Raw genomic sequence first — 18,154 nt, forward strand, 5'->3', positions numbered from 1 at the left:
ATGCGTGTCGCTAGGTCGCGGTCATTAAATTCATTGATGTTGGCGTATTCCATGTCCATTGTTATACGCAAGGGCGTATACAGGGCGACAGCAGTAGCCAAAGCAACAAAACAACAACAGCACAGCACAAACGAAAAGGACTTCCGTAGATTCGAATCCCAGCACTCACACGCTCACTTTAACAAATATTACTTTTCTAAAAGTACAATATAGAAGGTTTGTGGCCTGACAGCATATTTGTTGATAGCTTTACTGGTGGAATTTAATTGCGGAAAATTGGGCGAGACGCGCTGCAAAAATTGAAATATTGAACTGGCAGAGCTGTCACTGGCGTCCAAAGAACATTTTGTGCGAAAACGCCATGTCAATGTTAAAGAATTATAAGCTGTACACTAATGCTTCTTTATTTACAGCTGAAATTAGTTAGTAAATCTCTTAAAGAACTCGAAATTACAAATTTCGGACCAGCCGATTGAGGCGCCCATACACATGGCGCCAAAGCTGGCCGATAAACCGGCTATATACTGTGGTAGGACCGATCCCTTGGACATGTTGTGTTCTGTTCTGTTCTCCGTGATGCAAAAAATGGAACTGAAACTGACACGCAGACCGTTATTTGGCTTGACAAATTGCCCTGCATGAGATAACCAAAGCGTCGACGCTGGCGTACAACTGGCACGCTGGCAGAGGGGGAAATACTTGAAGTTGGAGAGAGTCGTAAATCAGATTCTACAGTTTCCCTTTAGAACGGCGGCGGAGGCAGAGGTGTGGAAAGCGCGCTTTAACGTAAGCAAAAGTCCCCAAAAAGCAATCGGAATCTGAAACAGCTAATTAAATGACTGCTGACATGCCACCAGTTGCTTTTTGACTGCCACTCGAAGCAGACGTGTTTTTCAAGCGGTCCGCTATACCGTCGTTCGAGTAAAGTAAAAAGTGATTTTTCCAAGTGGAAAATATATTAAAATTGCCGCGAGATCACGCGCTGTTCGCCAGTGAAATCGCGTGTTAATTTGGTGAAAAAACAGAGCAGCTATTTGCAAATTAATATTTGTAAAATAAACGCTAAAAACAGCCACGTGCGGAACCTTAGTTCGTCAACAAGTGCGAATAGTTCGACAACAAGTCGGAATAGTTCGTCAGCACGTTCGAGTTCGAAGCTTTGGCTTGAGTTCGGAGCTTTTCGGTTGGTGTCCCCGCTAAAACGTTCGGTTTTAGTCTCCGATAGAACTTGCGGTTCGTGTCTCCGCCGAGACTTCTGGTTCGCGTCTCCACTAGTGCCGTTTAGTGTCGAGTCACGCCAATAGAGGGAGCCATAACTAGCCGGGTATGGAAGTGGATACGGAGGCCGACGCCAGCGACACTAGCCTGGCTAGTGTAGGGGCGAGCTCGTCGTCGAGCGTTCCCGCCCGCAGGCGGGGTCGGCCGAAGTCCTCAGCCGCCAAAAAGGGAGCCAAAAAGATCGGTCTTGGGATTGGGATAGCCGGAGAGCTGCCGATCCCTGCCGAGAGATCGCCGCCACCATCGCTCCCCTTTGAGGAGGCTCCAGGCACCTCTGGCGCCGCCGCTGCCGCTGCCACCACCGCTGCCAGTACCTCTGCCGCCGCTGCTACCATCGCTGCCACCACCGCTGCTGCCACCGCTGCCACCACCGCTGCCGCTGCCACATGCCCGGCAACTGGCATTGTCGCGGCAGGCTACTCGGCCATCATTGCGGAAATGTCTGCGATCAGGATGGCGGTGAACGAGGCTGTGCTGAAGGGGCTGATGCCGCCAGAGGCTTCCATAGGAATCCTCGTCGCTACCAACCGGTACGACGAGTTGGTCATGGCCCTGGCTGGAGAAAAGGTGCGCCTGGAGGAGAGGGCAAGGATGCCGCCTCCACCGAGACCCGCTGCTGCTGCCCACACGGGCACCACCGCCGTCACAGCCGCTGCGTATGCGACAGCCTTCCCAGGCCTGCCCGCACCGAGCTCCGTCGCTGCACCGATCCCAAGGCCTAGGGATACCTGGTCTGCTCTAATAAGGAGCAAGAACCCGGAGGAGACCAGCAAGGAGCTTGTGGAGCGTGTAAAGAAGACCGTGGTGCCGGCACTTGGAGTCCGCGTTCACGAGGTTCGCGAGCTGAAGAGCGGAGGAGCGATTATTCGCACCCCTTCAGTGAGCGAACTGAGGAAGGTAGTGGCCAGCAGCAAATTCGCCGAAGCAGGACTGGTGGTCAAGAAGAGGCCGGAGACCAAGCCTCAGGTCGTGGTGTATGACGTGGACACGTCGATCACACCTGAAGAGTTCATGGAGGAGCTCTTCGCGAAGAACCTGGAGGAGACCATGACCGCCGCGGAATTTAAAAAGTCGGTTCACCTGGTCAGTCACCGACGGCGCCACGATCAACGTGACGCTAGAGGTCGACACGAAGGCACAGGAGGCGTTGCACGAATGCGTGTACATAAAGTGGTTCAGATGCCGCTGCCGCTCCTTGGTCCGAACATACGCCTGCCACAGATGTGCAGGCTTTGACCACAAGGTGTCGCAATGTCGGAGAACGTGTGCCACCGGTGTGGACAGAACGGCCACAACGTTGCACGGTGTCCCAACCCCGTGGACTGCCGCAACTGCCGCTTCAAGGGGTACCCTGCAGCACATTCCATGCTGTCAGCGGCGTGCCCGATCTACGCAGCGGTACTGGCGAGGGTGCAAGCTAGACATTAATGTTTAGCTTCATCCAAGCTAATTGTGGCCGTGGCCGAGCGGCTGTGATGGAACTCGGAGCCATCATGCGCAGCTCTGGCCGTCAGTTCGCACTGGTCCAGGAGCCGTACGTCGATGGAGCAGGGCGGATTACCGGCCTTCCTTCTGGAATGCGAGTATTCCAGGACCGCCGAGGAAAAGCTGCTATCATCGTCGACGAACCGGACGCCATCTGCATGCCAATGGAGACCCTTACCACGGATTTTGGAGTATGCGTCAGAGTTACGGGAAGATTCGGCTCAATCTTCCTATGCTCCGTGTACTGCCAATTCGACACCGACTTGGCGCCGTACCTCAGGTACTTAGATGCGGTGCTGCTGCTGGGCAGCCGCACTCCTGTCATCTTTGGGCTCGACGCGAACGCAGTATCCCCAGCGTGGTTTAGCAAGCTCTCCGGACACAATCGGGGGCAAGCTAACTATGCACGGGGTGAGCTGCTGTCTGAGTGGATAACCGAGATGAGAGCCGGCGTGCTCAATGAAGCCAGTCGGGTGTTTACATTCGATAACCGTAGAGGCCAAAGCGATATCGATGTGACAATCGTCAACCAAGCTGCGACTATGTGGGCCACATACGATTGGGAAGTGAAGGAATGGGACACCAGCGATCACAACATGATCCATGTTGTGGTGACGACTGACCCGAACGACGCAGTTGAGCCCATTGCTCCTGTGCCGTCCTGGAAGCTTTCCAATGCGCGCTGGCGATTGTTCGAGGAGGAAGTGGTAAGGGAGACAGCCGAATTACCGGAAGACACCGCCGAATCGCCGTTGGACAACCAAGTGTCTGCACTGCGCTCTGTAGTGCACAGTGTGTGCGACAGAGTGCTGGGACGCAGCACAACGAGAGCCGCGAGAAAAGTAGTTTGGTGGACTGCCGAACTACACTCCAAACGCCGAGAGGTCAGGAGACTGAGGCGAAGGCTCCAGGACGCTCGTCGGCACGAGACCGACGCAGCAGAGGAACTTGTGCTCGCGTTGAGGATCTCCTCAGCGCAGTACAAGAAGCTCATCCTGAGATCGAAGGAAGACAACTGGCGACGCTTCGTGGGAGAGAACAGAGATGATCCATGGGGGCACGTCTACACGATTTGCCGAGGCCGCAAAAAGAGCACGGAGATTGGATGCCTTCGAACGGATGGTAGGCTGGTCGCAACATGGCACGACTGCGCGGGTGTGCTCCTTCGCAACTTCTTTCCTGTTGCGGAGTCGAATGCACACATTGCCATCCCGATCGAGGCTCCACCGGCCCTCGAAGCTTTCGAGGTTGATGCATGCGTCGCCAGGTTGAAGAGCAGACGCTCTCCCGGCATGGACGGCATCACAGGTGCCATTTGCAAGGCATTGTGGCGTGCCATCCCTCAGCACATGACAGCGATGTATTCCCGCTGCCTGGAGACAAGGTATTTCCCAACGGAATGGAAGCATCCTAGGGTGGTTCCACTTCTGAAGGGACCCGATAAGGACCGGACCGATCCAACCTCATATCGGGGTATCTGTCTGTTGCCAGTGCTGGGCAAAGTGCTTGAGGGCATCATGGTGAATCGTCTGAAGGACACCATTCCGGATGGCTGCAGATGGCAATTTGGCTTTCGCCAAGGACGTTGTGTGGAGGATGCTTGGAAACACGTCGTGAGTACTGTTTCGGCCAGCCGGTCGAAATACGTGCTCGGAGTCTTCGTGGACTTCAAGGGAGCCTTCGACAACGTCGAGTGGAATGCTGCACTACGCCGCCTCCTTGAGCTGGGATGCCGAGAAGCAAGCTTGTGGCGAAGTTTCTTCTCCGGCCGGAGTGCGAGCATCGTCAGTAGGCATGGAGTAGCCACTGTTCCGGTGACACGAGGTTGCCCGCAGGGGTCCATAAGTGGTCCATTTATATGGAACATCTTAATGGACGTGTTGCTCCAGCGCTTAGAGCCCCTTGGTGCGCTCAGCGCGTATGCTGACGACTTGCTCCTCCTCATCGAAGGGAATGCCCGATCAGAGCTCGAACAAAAAGGAGGTGAGTTAATGTCCATCGTAGGCGCTTGGGGAGTTGAAGTCGGCGTTGCCGTTTCAACTAGCAAGACGGCGATCATGCTGCTCAAAGGCATACTTAGACGGCCGCCAGTGGTACGGTTTGCTGGAGCAAGCCTGCCATAGTTTGAGTTTTCTCCCGCACATCACGGGCTTGCGTGATAAGCTGACCGGAGTCGTAGGGGCATTGTCGCGCGTACTGCGGGTTGACTGGGGACTCAGTCCCCGCGCAAAGCGGACAATATATGCCGGACTCATGGTGCCCTGCGCACTATTTGGTGCCTCGGTTTGGTCTGTCGTGACGACGACGCAAGTGGTTGCCAGGAGGCATCTGCTTGCGTGCCAAAGGATCATCCTGATTGGATGCCTACCGGTATGCCGAACAGTGTCCACCATGGCGCTGCAAGTACTAGCTGGAGCCCCCCGTTTGATCTGGTTGCCAGACGCCTGGCAATCAGCTTCAAACTAAAGCGTGACTACCCGCTGGAGGAGAGCGATTGGCTGTACGGCGAAGATTTGGCAAATCTTAGCTGGAAACAGAAGATGGCGCGACTAGACGAAGGCCTGTTGTGCGAGTGGCAACGCAGATGGGATGATGGTGACTCCCCAGGTCGGGTGACGCACCGCTTCATCCCGAACGCAGGCTTCGTTTACAGCGAACGAAGGTTTGGCTTCACGCTGCGCGCTGGGTTCCTGCTGACGGGCCACGGATCGCTCAATGCATTTTTGCATGGAAGAAGCCTTAGCGACACGCCAGCATGTCTATGCGGCGCAGAACGCGAGGATTGGCAGCACTTCCTATGTGCTTGTCCCCTTTATGCAGACTTGCGAGACCTCGATGGACTTGGAGTGCAGTACACGGATGGCGACTGGACCTTCTCCGATGTGACGGCTTCTCAGGAGAGAATGCGGACTCTCGACGGGTTCGCCGGACTGGCGTTCTCCAGGCGACAGCAGCTGCTGAACGCGCAAGCGGCGCACGGGCTGGGTGGATTCCCTATCCAGGCCGATCGGGGCTAAAAGGGAGGATCGAGCTGAGTCCTTAAGATCGGTACCACGGGTTGTGCAGTTCCAAGGCTGCACATTGAGGTCGGCCCCCTAGTGGGAGTATCGTGGTGGCTGTGGTTGATACCCAAACGTTACGCGGGGAGAGCCGCTAGGCTCCTCGTGGAGTTGCGCTCTCAACCGGGTGCCGAGACCCATAGATCGGAAGACGTGTTAGATACACCTCGCCCCTCACCAAGGGGGATTGTATGCCCGACCAGGATACTTTCAATTGGTACCGGAAGAGTCGCTATGTACATAGCTATAGCTTCTCTTTACGGGCGCTAACTGGCGCATCGTACCAGGTTCCTGCGTATGTAGCGGTGGTGCGTGATGGCGTGATATATGTATATATATCGCACTAATCGAGGCTAAGCTGCAAATAAACATTAGACGCCGTGGTTGAAATCCCTCCCTGAGGAACCGCCACGTAAAATAAAGCTGAGAGATCAGATTCATTCTGCTGATATGCCACCGCCACCTCCACTCACCCCCAATACACACACCCCGCCTATTGTTATAAGAACAATCAAGTGCCTCTATAACAATCCGTTCGCTGCCAGTCGGCTATCTGGAGCTACTGATTATACTTTTGCGCGGAACTTAGGCACTTTATATTTCATCTTGCTACGCTACGAAAATGGTATTTATTACACACAGATTGAATCAGTATCGGATCACCGCAAAATTATATATCTGCTATAGGAAACATCAGCCAGAACTATAATTTGTACTGGATCGTGCTTTAATATCACTATACGCTTATACATAAGTACCAAATATAGATGGTTGGGTATGTTGCGTGGGGAGCCCAACATCCATTTTGAAAGATACAGATTTATTGGTCATCTGACTTTAGGAGCACATGCATGCAGGATACTTCCAATTCTAGAAATCCAATATATCTATGTGGAATTCCACTTACAAGAGTATTTCATTTTCGGCGTAAGGCTTCATTTCCGGGGCATTTTTCTATTTATTGCATCGTGTGAAAGTAGATAATACCATTACCTACCAAAATAATTGAATGGGCGTAAATCGCCTGGAGAGCATCTAATATGGCTCTTAACACACATCATCGTACTCATCACGCCGAAAACACATGTAGGTAGGTTTCTAAACTGTGACAAAATTCCTATTCCAACGGTCACATGGCGGTCAAGTTATCAGGAAAGTGGCGTCCTCATTAATGTTGATCGTTTGGATTTGAATTTGTATACGCGTGTGGAGGAGCATCGAACGGGCAGTGGACACATTCAACCAGGTGGCAGCGAAGTGGAGCGGCTGGCCTGCTGATAATCAAGTGTTCCACTGGGGAGAATCCGCTTTGCACCCGGTTCCTTGTTTTGTGTTAATGCAATAGAGGTGTTTTTCCCTAGATAACATTCTATTTTGTTTCAAGTATGATACTGCACATACACACAAGCCATGGTTCGACGATAATTTACAGATAATTTCCACTCATCATATCCTCAGAATGGATTAGTGCTTTGGGTACATTCAAGTCTTTATTACGTCGCATACAAAAGTGTTTACAGTTTCAGTTTAGCCGCATTTATGGCATAGCTGCAGGATGATCGAAATGGTGTTATATAACGAAACGGCTGGGTGCAGGGATCCATATGGATTTCTACTTCTTACGCTCTGCCTCCTACATGGCGCGCATCATTTTGGCATCATGCTTCTCGTGATGCTCCCTTATGGCACGCTGGAGCTCCTCGCGATGACCTGCAGCGGTGTGCCTGAAAGGAGCGAGTGGAATCAATGAGCTGTGTCCCAAAGGAACGCAACGGAGTGGAGACAATGTGCTACCTTGTCCGTTTTGCTTGTTAAACTGCTTGATGAGGCGACGCTTCTTGGAGGACTCCGGAAGGCTCTGCATGTGCGCGTACAGCTGCGCCAGTGCAGTGTCCGTGTAATTGCTTGTAACGGTTGCGGTTGGACAATACCGATTCAAAATAGGTTAGCGCTATGGTGCTCGGATATCGCATGCAATAACCTTGGGCCAATTATCGCTGCAGGGCATAGTATAGTTGGGGATGGTGCAAGCAAGCTCGAGGTAGGGAACAGCTGAGCTGAGCTGCCGTAGGTGCTGTGCAGCGCATCGAAACGGAGCTTTCGAAGCTGAGCTTTAAGATCGGTAAGCTCTTATTTAAGCAGTGCAGAAGCACAATTTGAATCTGTGCAGCCGGTGGCTATCTCCGCGTCGGTAGCAAATATATAACTAAATCGACCACGTGTAAGCCCAAAAGAAAAGAAAAGTAACCCAAATAAGTGCCACAAAGACAAACCGAAAAGAAATAAAACGGAACGGGGAAAATCCCACACGGTGGGCGCGCCGCAAAAATCGGCCGAAAATTAATAACCGTGCGCCGAGAAAACTGGCAAGAAACTACCCTGGCGAGAAGTGCATATTTGCCTCGCCTCGCCAGCAAGTGTTGTTCTTGTTGCAAACCCGTGCGTCCCGCAGCTCTGCCAGGAGAACCCAACGCTCGTGTCTCCGTGGAAAAGTCCGAAAAACCGGTATGTTAAAGTGCCCTGTAGGGAAAATTTAGATTTTTTTCTTAGCCCTGGCCCCGAGCGGTAGCCACCCGGCTCTCCCAAAGTTCTGCCCCACCCACACCAAACTCCCACCCTTGACGGGAGTACTCTTCGGAGTCGACCTTGGTGTGGGGCCGAGATTTGTTTTCCTTTTGGAGTCGTTGAAGCATCCACCTGCCCGGCGACATAACCTCCACCGGCCATAACCCTTGCGCCATATCTAACGTACGCGCATAGAGGGCATAGAGGGCATAGAGATCACCCCCCCCCCCCCCCCCCCCCCCCCCATATGCGCCGCTAACTCGCTGTCTGCGATGGCCCAGAAGACGCCGCCACGGATCCGGACCCAGATTTCGTAGCATTTATTTATTTATTTATTAAATTAACAAATTATCTGTTAATAATGGTACTTAGATTAAAGGCGGAAAAAGATAAGTTAAAAGTTAGCTAAATTTAAATGATTATAAATATTGCATGCAATTAGTTTAAGAGACAGTTCAGGGGATAGGGTTTGACAGAGGGAGTTATAATTATGGCATAAAACCCTAAAAGGTTCATGATCAGCATAATTAGACCTACATATGGGTAGACGGATAGGCCTAAAAGTACGGGTAGGTCTGGATGGAACGGCCAAGTCAATCTGACCCAAGAGAGTTTGGGAGTCAACAGTCCCAAGAAGGAGCTTGTGCACGAACATTACGCCATTGCATATTCTGCGATGGTGCAACGACGGCAGGTCGATAAGATTTAGCCTAGACCGGTAGGGTGGCAAGACTCTACCCGAGAACCAGTAAAAGTTCCGAAGGGCAAAAATTAAAAATTGCTTTTGCACGGATTCAATAACAGCCTGCTCCTCTTTATACTGCGGGCTCCACACACAAGAACAATACTCCAATATAGGACGTACTAACGAGATGTACAGTTGTTTCGTAACGTACGGGTCGTCAAACTCCTTGGACCAACGCTTGATGAACGCTAAAACACCCTTAGCTTTATTTACAGTTGCAGCTATATGGGTGTTGAAACACATCTTATGATCAAAAAGGACTCCGAGGTCAATTGAACTCGAAATTCGCTCAAGGACATGATTTCCTAGAACATATGAGACAAAATGAGGAGCGCGACGGTAAAATGTCATAAGTTTGCATTTGGAAAGGTTCAGAAAAAGAAGATTAGTTGAACACCACAATAGTAGTTCACTTAGATCAAGTTGAAGGCGTGTGTGCAAATACCAATCAGAGTAAGAAAGACAGATTTTGACATCATCAGCATACATTAGTGTAGTAGAGTATGTTATAACTTGAGGAAGGTCGTTCACAAATAAAATAAACAGAAGCGGGCCCAGATGACTTCCCTGTGGCACACCTGAAGTAACATTAACAGTATTTGACAACACGTTAGAAAACAAAACACGTTGAGTACGGTTAGAGAGATAGGACAAAATCCAATCTAGAAGATTCGTTGGGAACCCTAATAAAGAGAGCTTTTGAATAAGCAGAGCATGGTTCACAGAATCGAATGCCTTGCTGAAGTCCGTAAAAACTACATCCGTCTGCAAACCAATTTGAAAACCCCGGTGGATTAGGTTAGAAAACTCAAGAAGGTTAGTCGATATTGAACGATGTCTGAAAAAACCGTGTTGCGACGGAGATATCAAGCTGCAACAAAGATGTTGCAGTTGCCGGGTGACCAGGAACTCAAGAAGCTTCGGGATGGCGGAAAGCTTTGCGATACCACGATAGTTTTCAATGTTTGATCTTGAACCTTTTTTGTGAAGCGGAATGATGTAGGACTCATTCCAAATTACTGGGAGACAAGACTGTTCCAAGGAGAGGTTGAAGAGAAAGGTCAAGGGCTTGCAAAGGGACTGGGCACAGTGTTTTAAGATGCAACTTGGTACCTTATCTGGACCCGCAGAAAACGATATGTCCATAGATGACAAACCTTCCAGAACAACGCATTCCTCGAAAAAGGGCAGAAAAATGCTGTTAGCTTGAGGTAGCTGGTACGGATACGGAGTGGATGCGTGGTAAATATGAGACGAGTACGTTGTTTGGAAAAAGTTAGCGAATAAATTTGCAATACCAACAGCAGAAGCTTCTGTTTTGTTCTGGTAATGAAGGGACGGAGGAAAAACGTTTGACTTGCGCTTAGAATTAACGAACGAATAGAATTTTTTAGGATCACTACGAAAGTTACTACTACATTGTGAAAGGTAATGATTATAACACTGACTATTGTAGGCAAGGAACAGAGAGCGAGCGGAGGAGTATAGAGCTAAGGCCAACGTGGAGCCCGACTTCTGGTACTTTTTATAGAGCCGGGATTTATTATTTTTTAAGTATGACAAATACTTGGAGAACCAGGGAGGCTTGGACGATACAGGTACAGTGATATCTGGAACAAACGTATTAAGGGCGGAGTAAATAGAACTATAAAACGAGTTAACAGTTGCATCTATGTTCGGTAATGAATAAAGAAACGACCAATCAACACGCGAGAGATGTAGATCTAAATCAATAAAGTTTATTTTGCGAAAACACTTTATGTGACAAGGAGCCATGGAACTGTCAGCACCACCAGATTGTGTACACTCCAGTGATATCAAAAAAGTTGGATGGTAAGGATCTTCAGGGAGAGATATTGGGCTTGCTCTAGATACAGTAGCAATCGAATCTTTGAGAAGGAACTCATGCACAATTGTATGCTCAGGCCATATTGACGGTTCTAGAGAACAGGATAGTAAAGAATCAGGGAGAAGAATTTTAAAGGATGATATGTTGCGCTTATGTTTAAATGTAAATTTAGTCACAACTATATCAACAGCCGAAGTGTTAAGTTTAGCGGCAAGATGTTGTTTAACATCCTCCGTTGTAGCCTCAGGAATAAGACGAGAAACAAATATTGCTTTCCGAGGGACCACTGCTTTAAGTTGAAGTCCCGAGCGAGATCGAGATGGTGGAGCCACTCCTAAAAGAGATCTCGGTACAAGGGCAGAGGAATTGGCAGCAATGGCTGTAGCAGGAATTGGAGTAGGAATTGCAGCAGGAATTGGAGCAGGAATTGGCAAGACGTCGTCAGCAACCAGCACACCCGCACTAGGAGCACTCACCGCGTCAGAAGTGACGGCCACAGAAACTGCAGGGATGGGATTGATGCTGTTGGGGAGTTGGGTGCTCGAAGGAAGCACATTGCTCGGTGTAAAGAACTCCGGAGCCACCGTTGGCGGATTTACAGACAACGGCGTGGCATGACTACACGGAAATGCTTCCGATGGATGAAGGTGGGAGGCAGGCGTACCAATCGGATTAGGTTGCAAGAGATTGGTAACAATATGCGGAATTTTCCGTCTAGGCGATTCGCTCAAGAGTTTGAGCCCAAGAAACTGTGATTCAAGGGCAAGAAATTTCTCGTTGAGAGCCACAAATTGTTTCCGGACATCCAGAAACCCAGTTCGAGTCTGTCTCATAAATGTGCGCATTTCGGCCTCAATCTCCCGACAAGCCAGACATGACCAAGACAGGCCCATGCGTTTCGAGATCAGATCATTCAGCCGGCCAAAATTTCCACCACCAGCACATTTTATGTGGGCAAAATTGTCGCACAGCCAGCAGCTAAGAAATGAATCACCAATGATAACACCACCGAATTCACATTTCTTTGCACTGCAAACAATTGCCATTATGGACAGTAGTAGAATCACTGTGCACGAATAAAAGAAGAACGGAGTGAGATAGCAGGTAAAGTAGGAGAGCAGACAGCAGAGCGAGCCAGACAATCAGCTGCAGCGGCAATAATTCAAAGCAGATGATCCAACGAAGTGCAGAAAACGAGCAGTAAACTCACCAAAGCAGAGACACAAAAGAAAAGTCCACAGAGAGGGAGAGTATAGGCAATCCACAGAGAGTGAGAGCAACAATGCGAACAGCCCGCTTATGCTCACGAGAGAGTGTGGGCGATGCAACCGCTGATGCGCGAGAACAGTGCACACCGAAGAAGCGATAACGAAAAGCAGACTGGGCAAAAAACAATAACAAATTGCCTGCACGAGTCCGATGTGCTACGTTGCAATATTGAATTTATATTAAACACTTGTTTACAAACAAAACACTGGTGGTTAACACAAGGTAGAATCAAATTAAAGAGATGCGATAATAAATCAAAACAAAGACACAACCATGTTGTATGATATTTAGGCAAAGGGCGGAGAATGCGGGAGCAAGAAAAAACACAACCGGCTTAAGCAAGAGCTAGAAGCGAATGTAGCATAGCATAGTGTAGTTTTAATTGTAATTTTTTTTGGTTCCTTCTGAGCACTTATATGACTATGTAACTTTCGCTTACTCTGCGTCACAGTCCTACCTCGATAGGCGGGAATGTGAAAGTTCTCAAAACGGAATTTATTTTTGCGGGTTGGAGACCGAAAAACTTAATCATAAAGTAACAGACTACAAAAAAAAACAAAAACAACAATAAAAAAAAAACCTTTTTCATACCCGCCCCTATTTACCAATCCCCCTCCGACCTGGGCACACAATAACATGGTTTCCACAGCTCCACAACGAAAGGCGCCTTTCAGCGAGGGACCACTGTATTAAAGCCGTAAGTGACCCAATTTCAATTTCCTCTTTTGCGCCTGTCTTCGTCAAAATCTAAAACGCATGCGCAGCGGCCAGCCGCTGCTGATAAGAGAGCGCAACGCTTGCGTTCCACACGCTCGAAGCTTTTCGGTCTCTTCGGTGCCAATTCTGCTAAGCTTGCCTTGCTCGCATTCCCTGCATTCTTTTAATGCATGAAAACGTAGCCAAGCCACACTAACCAACATAGAAAAAAAAATCTCCTCAACCCAGGAAAAAGAAAAACCATAAATTTATAATGTTTAATTAAATTTCGTTTTGGCTCACCATTGCTGATCGCTGGTATGACCCCCGCTGCTTTTGAAAATTTTTTTGATTTTTGTTTTTTTTTCCTTTATACATACCTAATTTACTTATTTCGAATATCCTATATTATATTCCTATCTTTTCTATTTATACTCCACCGTTTATATATACCTATATCTATAAATTTTGTTTTCCTCCTTAGGGATTAAGCCTCCTAATTTTTTTTCATTCCACTAATTTTTTTTCTTGAGTTGCCTGCTGATTGTAGTTCAATACTTGTGTTATTGTTGGAAGTGAAACTTGGTTTGCTAGTTTTGGATTGAAGCTATGATGAAGTGCAACGAAATATATTGAATGTTATTAGCAATGAACATGGAGTAGACTTATCATTTCCAAGGGACAGTGTGACGTTATGGGGTAGGGTAAGAATTTTAGGGATTTCCAGAACCTTCGCACCACTGGAAATCATGGAAGGGTGGGTATAGAATCGTGTGGGTCGACTTCCATCGCAAGACCTCACGCCCGCGAGAGTTTGGAACACGCCGACGAAAGCCCCTAGTACTTTTCGGGTACGCCCTATGATTGTGCCATTTAATGTCCGTTATGCTCGGAATAGGCATAGTGTTGTTTTCGGAGTTCGCTCCCGGTAGAGTCACGGGATTCTAAAAAATTTAAAGTTTATGTAGTAGGAGTCGAGACGCGGTCAAACGAACCCCCCCCCCCAAGTTACCGAATGAGCACGGAACCAAAGAATCCCCCCCGGCCGTGACCTCGACATCCCCTCCAATCCATCCCCTACTCACGGATAGAAATATATCGTGGAAATGTTACATAAATTTTTGGCGCCCAACGTGGGGCAGGTTTTTTTCAATGCTAGCTACTGTCTATACCCAGTTGGACGCGAGGGTGTAACGTTGTTACATAAATTTTTGGCGCCCAACGTGGGTCCCTAGCCAAAGTTATAGTGACAGTAAAAAGTATTGGTAACTTTAGCAACAAAATCAGCTATTGGCTCGTCCCACCTATTGCTCGTTTGTATTCATATGCTTAATGCTGACTTTAGTTTTCTCTAAACGATCTGGTCATTGCTCCGATACAATTTCAGAATATTGCGGATTCTGCTTGGATCCTAATACTGGTTGTTCCTCTGAGTTTCATGGGGAAGTCGTCGAGTCTACGACGAAGGGAAGCTTAAGTGATCATCCGGAATTGAGAAAGTAGTTTCCGTGTTGACGCATCCTGTCGGGCTAGTCAAACTTGTTGTCTGGAATGTGTATATATCCTGCTTGCGTATTCATACCGAACAAGCGAGATTGGTTTAGGTCGCGTCCTCCAAGCTACAGTTAATTCAGCGGATATTAGTTTCAATAGATTGAATTGTGAGGTTGATTCGGATTTGGTATTGTTAATCTTTGCGCATAGCATACGGTTGCATACAATTGCAGAATATTGCATATTTGGTTTCGGCCGGATATCAGTACTGATTGTCCCTGTACGGGTGATGGGAGCACAGAGATGGCGGTCCCAGATTTGGTCTTCACTCATACCCTTACCATTGGCGGGTATTATTCCAGCGGCAGCGGTGGCTGCATATGGTTGTCTGGAACTAGCGCGTATGCTGCTTGCGTATCCTTGCCGAATCATATGTGGACACTTAAACCAGTGCACTGATACTAAGACAATGCAAATTAGAAACCATAGCCCAAACCAAATCAATTCTTTTGTCGCTGTTCCAAAGATTCCCAACTCCTATCCCTATCTTATTATGTCACCCATTAAATGTCACCCTAGGAAAAATTTGGTAGAATATAGTAAAAAAAAAAAAATAAATAAAACGAGGGGGAACGTTGTGAGTTGCTGCGTACACCGCAACTCTACAGTTATACCCGATACTAAGTCAGTATGGCTCTCCTGCGGCAGACGCCGCTAATATTGAACCACACGACAAAGAGTGCGTGCGAGAGAGACAGAAAATCAGTCTGAGCGTGACGTCGGGCGCTGCGTGGCCACTGCAAATTGATTTCTTGCTTTTGGCTACAAAAATGACCCGATATGATCCAGATTCAGCAATCTGATAGATATAGTCATTATCTATGATTCTGCATTTTTAGTTTTCTCGAATGTGCAATATTGTGGATGCAACAGATTTTCGTTCTTTGTGGGGGCGAAAGTGGGCGGGGCAAAGTTTTGAAATATTTTTGTAGCAGTGACATATCACAGATGTCTGGATCCAAAACATCGTTGCTCTAGCTCTTATAGTCTTTGAGCACTAGGCGCTGAAGGGGACGGACGGACGGACGGACGGACGGACGGACGGACGGACGGACGGACGGACGGACGGACGGACGGACGGACGGACGGACGGACAGACGGACAGACAGACAGGGCTCAATCGACTCGGCTATTGATGCTGATCAAGAATATATATACTTTATGGGGTCGGAAACGATTCCTTCTGGACGTTACACACATCCACTTTTACCACAAATCTAATATACCCCAATACTCATTTTGAGTATCGGGTATAAAAATCTTATAAAAAATGCCGCTACGACATAGTCCTCAGCAAAACAATCCGCTGAGTTCGGAAAACTTTTGCGGCATTGGTTGCTCCGAAATGTCCAATACTCAGCCGTGTTTTTGTACTCCGTGCAATCACGTTTTCCATAAAGCATGTCTGGAAGAATGGTTCCCTCATCACGATGATTGTCCGAACTGTAGCCGAGTATGTACGTTATCGCAAGCAAAACTAGTTGTTGGCAATTGTTCTCCAAACAAGCCGCAGCCGGAACCAACAGAATTACCCGGTCCCTCGGGAATTACTACTCGAAGTCTTGCCAAAGCTTTGGAGGTCGTACAGACCCCGGCAAATGGACATTTTCAGCCAGAGACGGGAAAGATATCCGAGGGAAATGGCAAGAATACCCAATTGAGCCAAATTGCAACTAGAACCACTAGGCCAACTCGTTCCAAAAGAACTCGAGCACCAGCCAAAAAGCAGGTACCGATGTTCCCGCCAGGTCGATCTTCCGGTCCGGAAGTAGTGTGTTTGTCGGGATTGGAGGCTAGCCGTAGCTCCAACCAGACTGAAGCTCCGTCAGCTAATGTCGCCACTCACTCTAGCCCTTGTGAAGCACCCAACGCACGGACAGCCCCTCTAAGCCAGCGGTTGGACTTGGATGTCCTCCAACAGATAATTGAGCGCACTGTGGCCAGAGCCATATCCACTTTGCAGATTCAGCCGCCAGCGAGTCCGCAGGAAGGGTATGCGAGGCCAAATATCCCAACACCAGTTTCATGTATAAACAGCATGACTAGCCTGCGAACGGCCAAGACGGCCAACATTATGCAAAAGTGGAATGTTCCTTTTGATGGTTCTACCGAAGGTTTAGGGGTAGAAGAATTCATTTACCGAGTCAAAACATTAACCGATGAAACCTTGGATAGCGATTTTCTCGGCCTTTGCAAACATTTGCACATCTTGCTGGTTGGCAAAGCGCGCGATTGGTATTGGAGATACCACAAGCAGGTAGATCGCATCGTTTGGACAGAATTTTGTGCAGCTCTTAGACAACAATATAAAGACTATCGTTCTGAGTTTATGAGCAAGGAATTGATTCGAGCTCGAAAGCAACACGTCGGAGAACCCTTCGTCGCTTTTCACGACGCCGTGGCTGGTCTTATAGATAAATTTGGCATTAAAATGGCGGAAGAGGAATTAATAGAAATATTAAAAGCAAATTTGCTTCCCGAAACCCGTCACAAAATCTTATATCAGTCCATTAGCTCAGTTGGTCAATTGAGAAGATTAGTACAGATGCATGAAAATCTAGTGCAGGAGTTACAGAAATCTGACAAGTCTCGGCCACCGGTCGGCCGTCGTTCGATACATAGTCTGGAGGAATCGCGCCCTGAAAGCGATCAAGAAGAGTATGAGGATATCAGCGTAGAGGCCATTCAAAGTTCGACGGCTAAGCGTTCTTGTTGGAATTGTGAGGAGCTTGGACATGTGTGGGAAAATTGTATGGCAGATAGGCGGATATTTTGTTACGGCTGTGGAGCTCCGAATGTCTATAAGCCGCAGTGCCAAACATGCATTCGTAGAGCTTCGGAAAACCGTCAGAAGGGTGCATCCAACAACAGCCGGATGCCCCCAAAAAACCACCATTAATCTTGCCCGTTGACTTAGAGCGAGACAAGAAGAGTTTGGCTTCTTGTTGTGAGAAAAGAAAGGAAACGAATACGATCGTAAAGAGAAGTTGTCGGTTTTTACCCTATCCCGAACGGATTCATAAATATTTAGAGGTTCGAAACAGAATTTTTAATGAGAAATGAGCAGTTATGCCGAAGTATCCTTTCTGGGTCGAACAGAACAGGGGCTGTTAGACACCGGCGCAAGTATCAGCTGTATAGGTGCTGAAGTAGCTCAGACTGATTTTTCATCCTTTTCTGAATATAAACTAATAAAAGCCACTGCAAAAACTGCAGATGGCCAAAGTCAACAGATACTGGGGGTATTAAATGTCATCATGCGTTATCGAACTATCGAGAAACCCATGAAGTTATATATAATTCCATCCCTGACACAAAATCTAATCCTAGGTCACGATTTTTGGAGATCCTTTTTGCAGCTGTCGAGATAAGCTCGAAAGACGATGAGGCAGCCGAACCAGATCCCTTACGGTATCCTTTAACTAGGCAGCAAAACCAACAACTCGAGGGAGTTAAACAGTTATTTCCCAACGCGACGGAGGGACTAGGGCGTACGGCCTTGCTTAAGCATCATATCGATGTAGGTCAGGCCGCCCCCGTAAAACAACGCTTTTACCCGGTTAGCCCAGCGGTGGAAAAGTTGCTTTATGCTGAGGTAGATCGCATGCTCCAACTAGGCGTTATCGAACCGTCATCCAGTGCTTGGAGTTCGCC

At 48.3% G+C, this 18,154-nt stretch overlaps 1 protein-coding gene across 1 annotated transcript in view; it reads right to left on the reverse strand.

The window, feature by feature from the left end:
• Positions 1-18,154, reverse strand: part of LOC117190569 (rho GTPase-activating protein 19-like) — a 42,519-nt gene that overhangs the window by 18,841 nt on the left and 5,524 nt on the right. The gene's annotated exons all lie outside the window — the stretch shown is intronic.

This window comes from Drosophila miranda, assembly GCF_003369915.1.
Source record: "Drosophila miranda strain MSH22 chromosome Y unlocalized genomic scaffold, D.miranda_PacBio2.1 Contig_Y1_pilon, whole genome shotgun sequence".
Lineage (NCBI taxonomy): Eukaryota > Metazoa > Arthropoda > Insecta > Diptera > Drosophilidae > Drosophila > Drosophila miranda.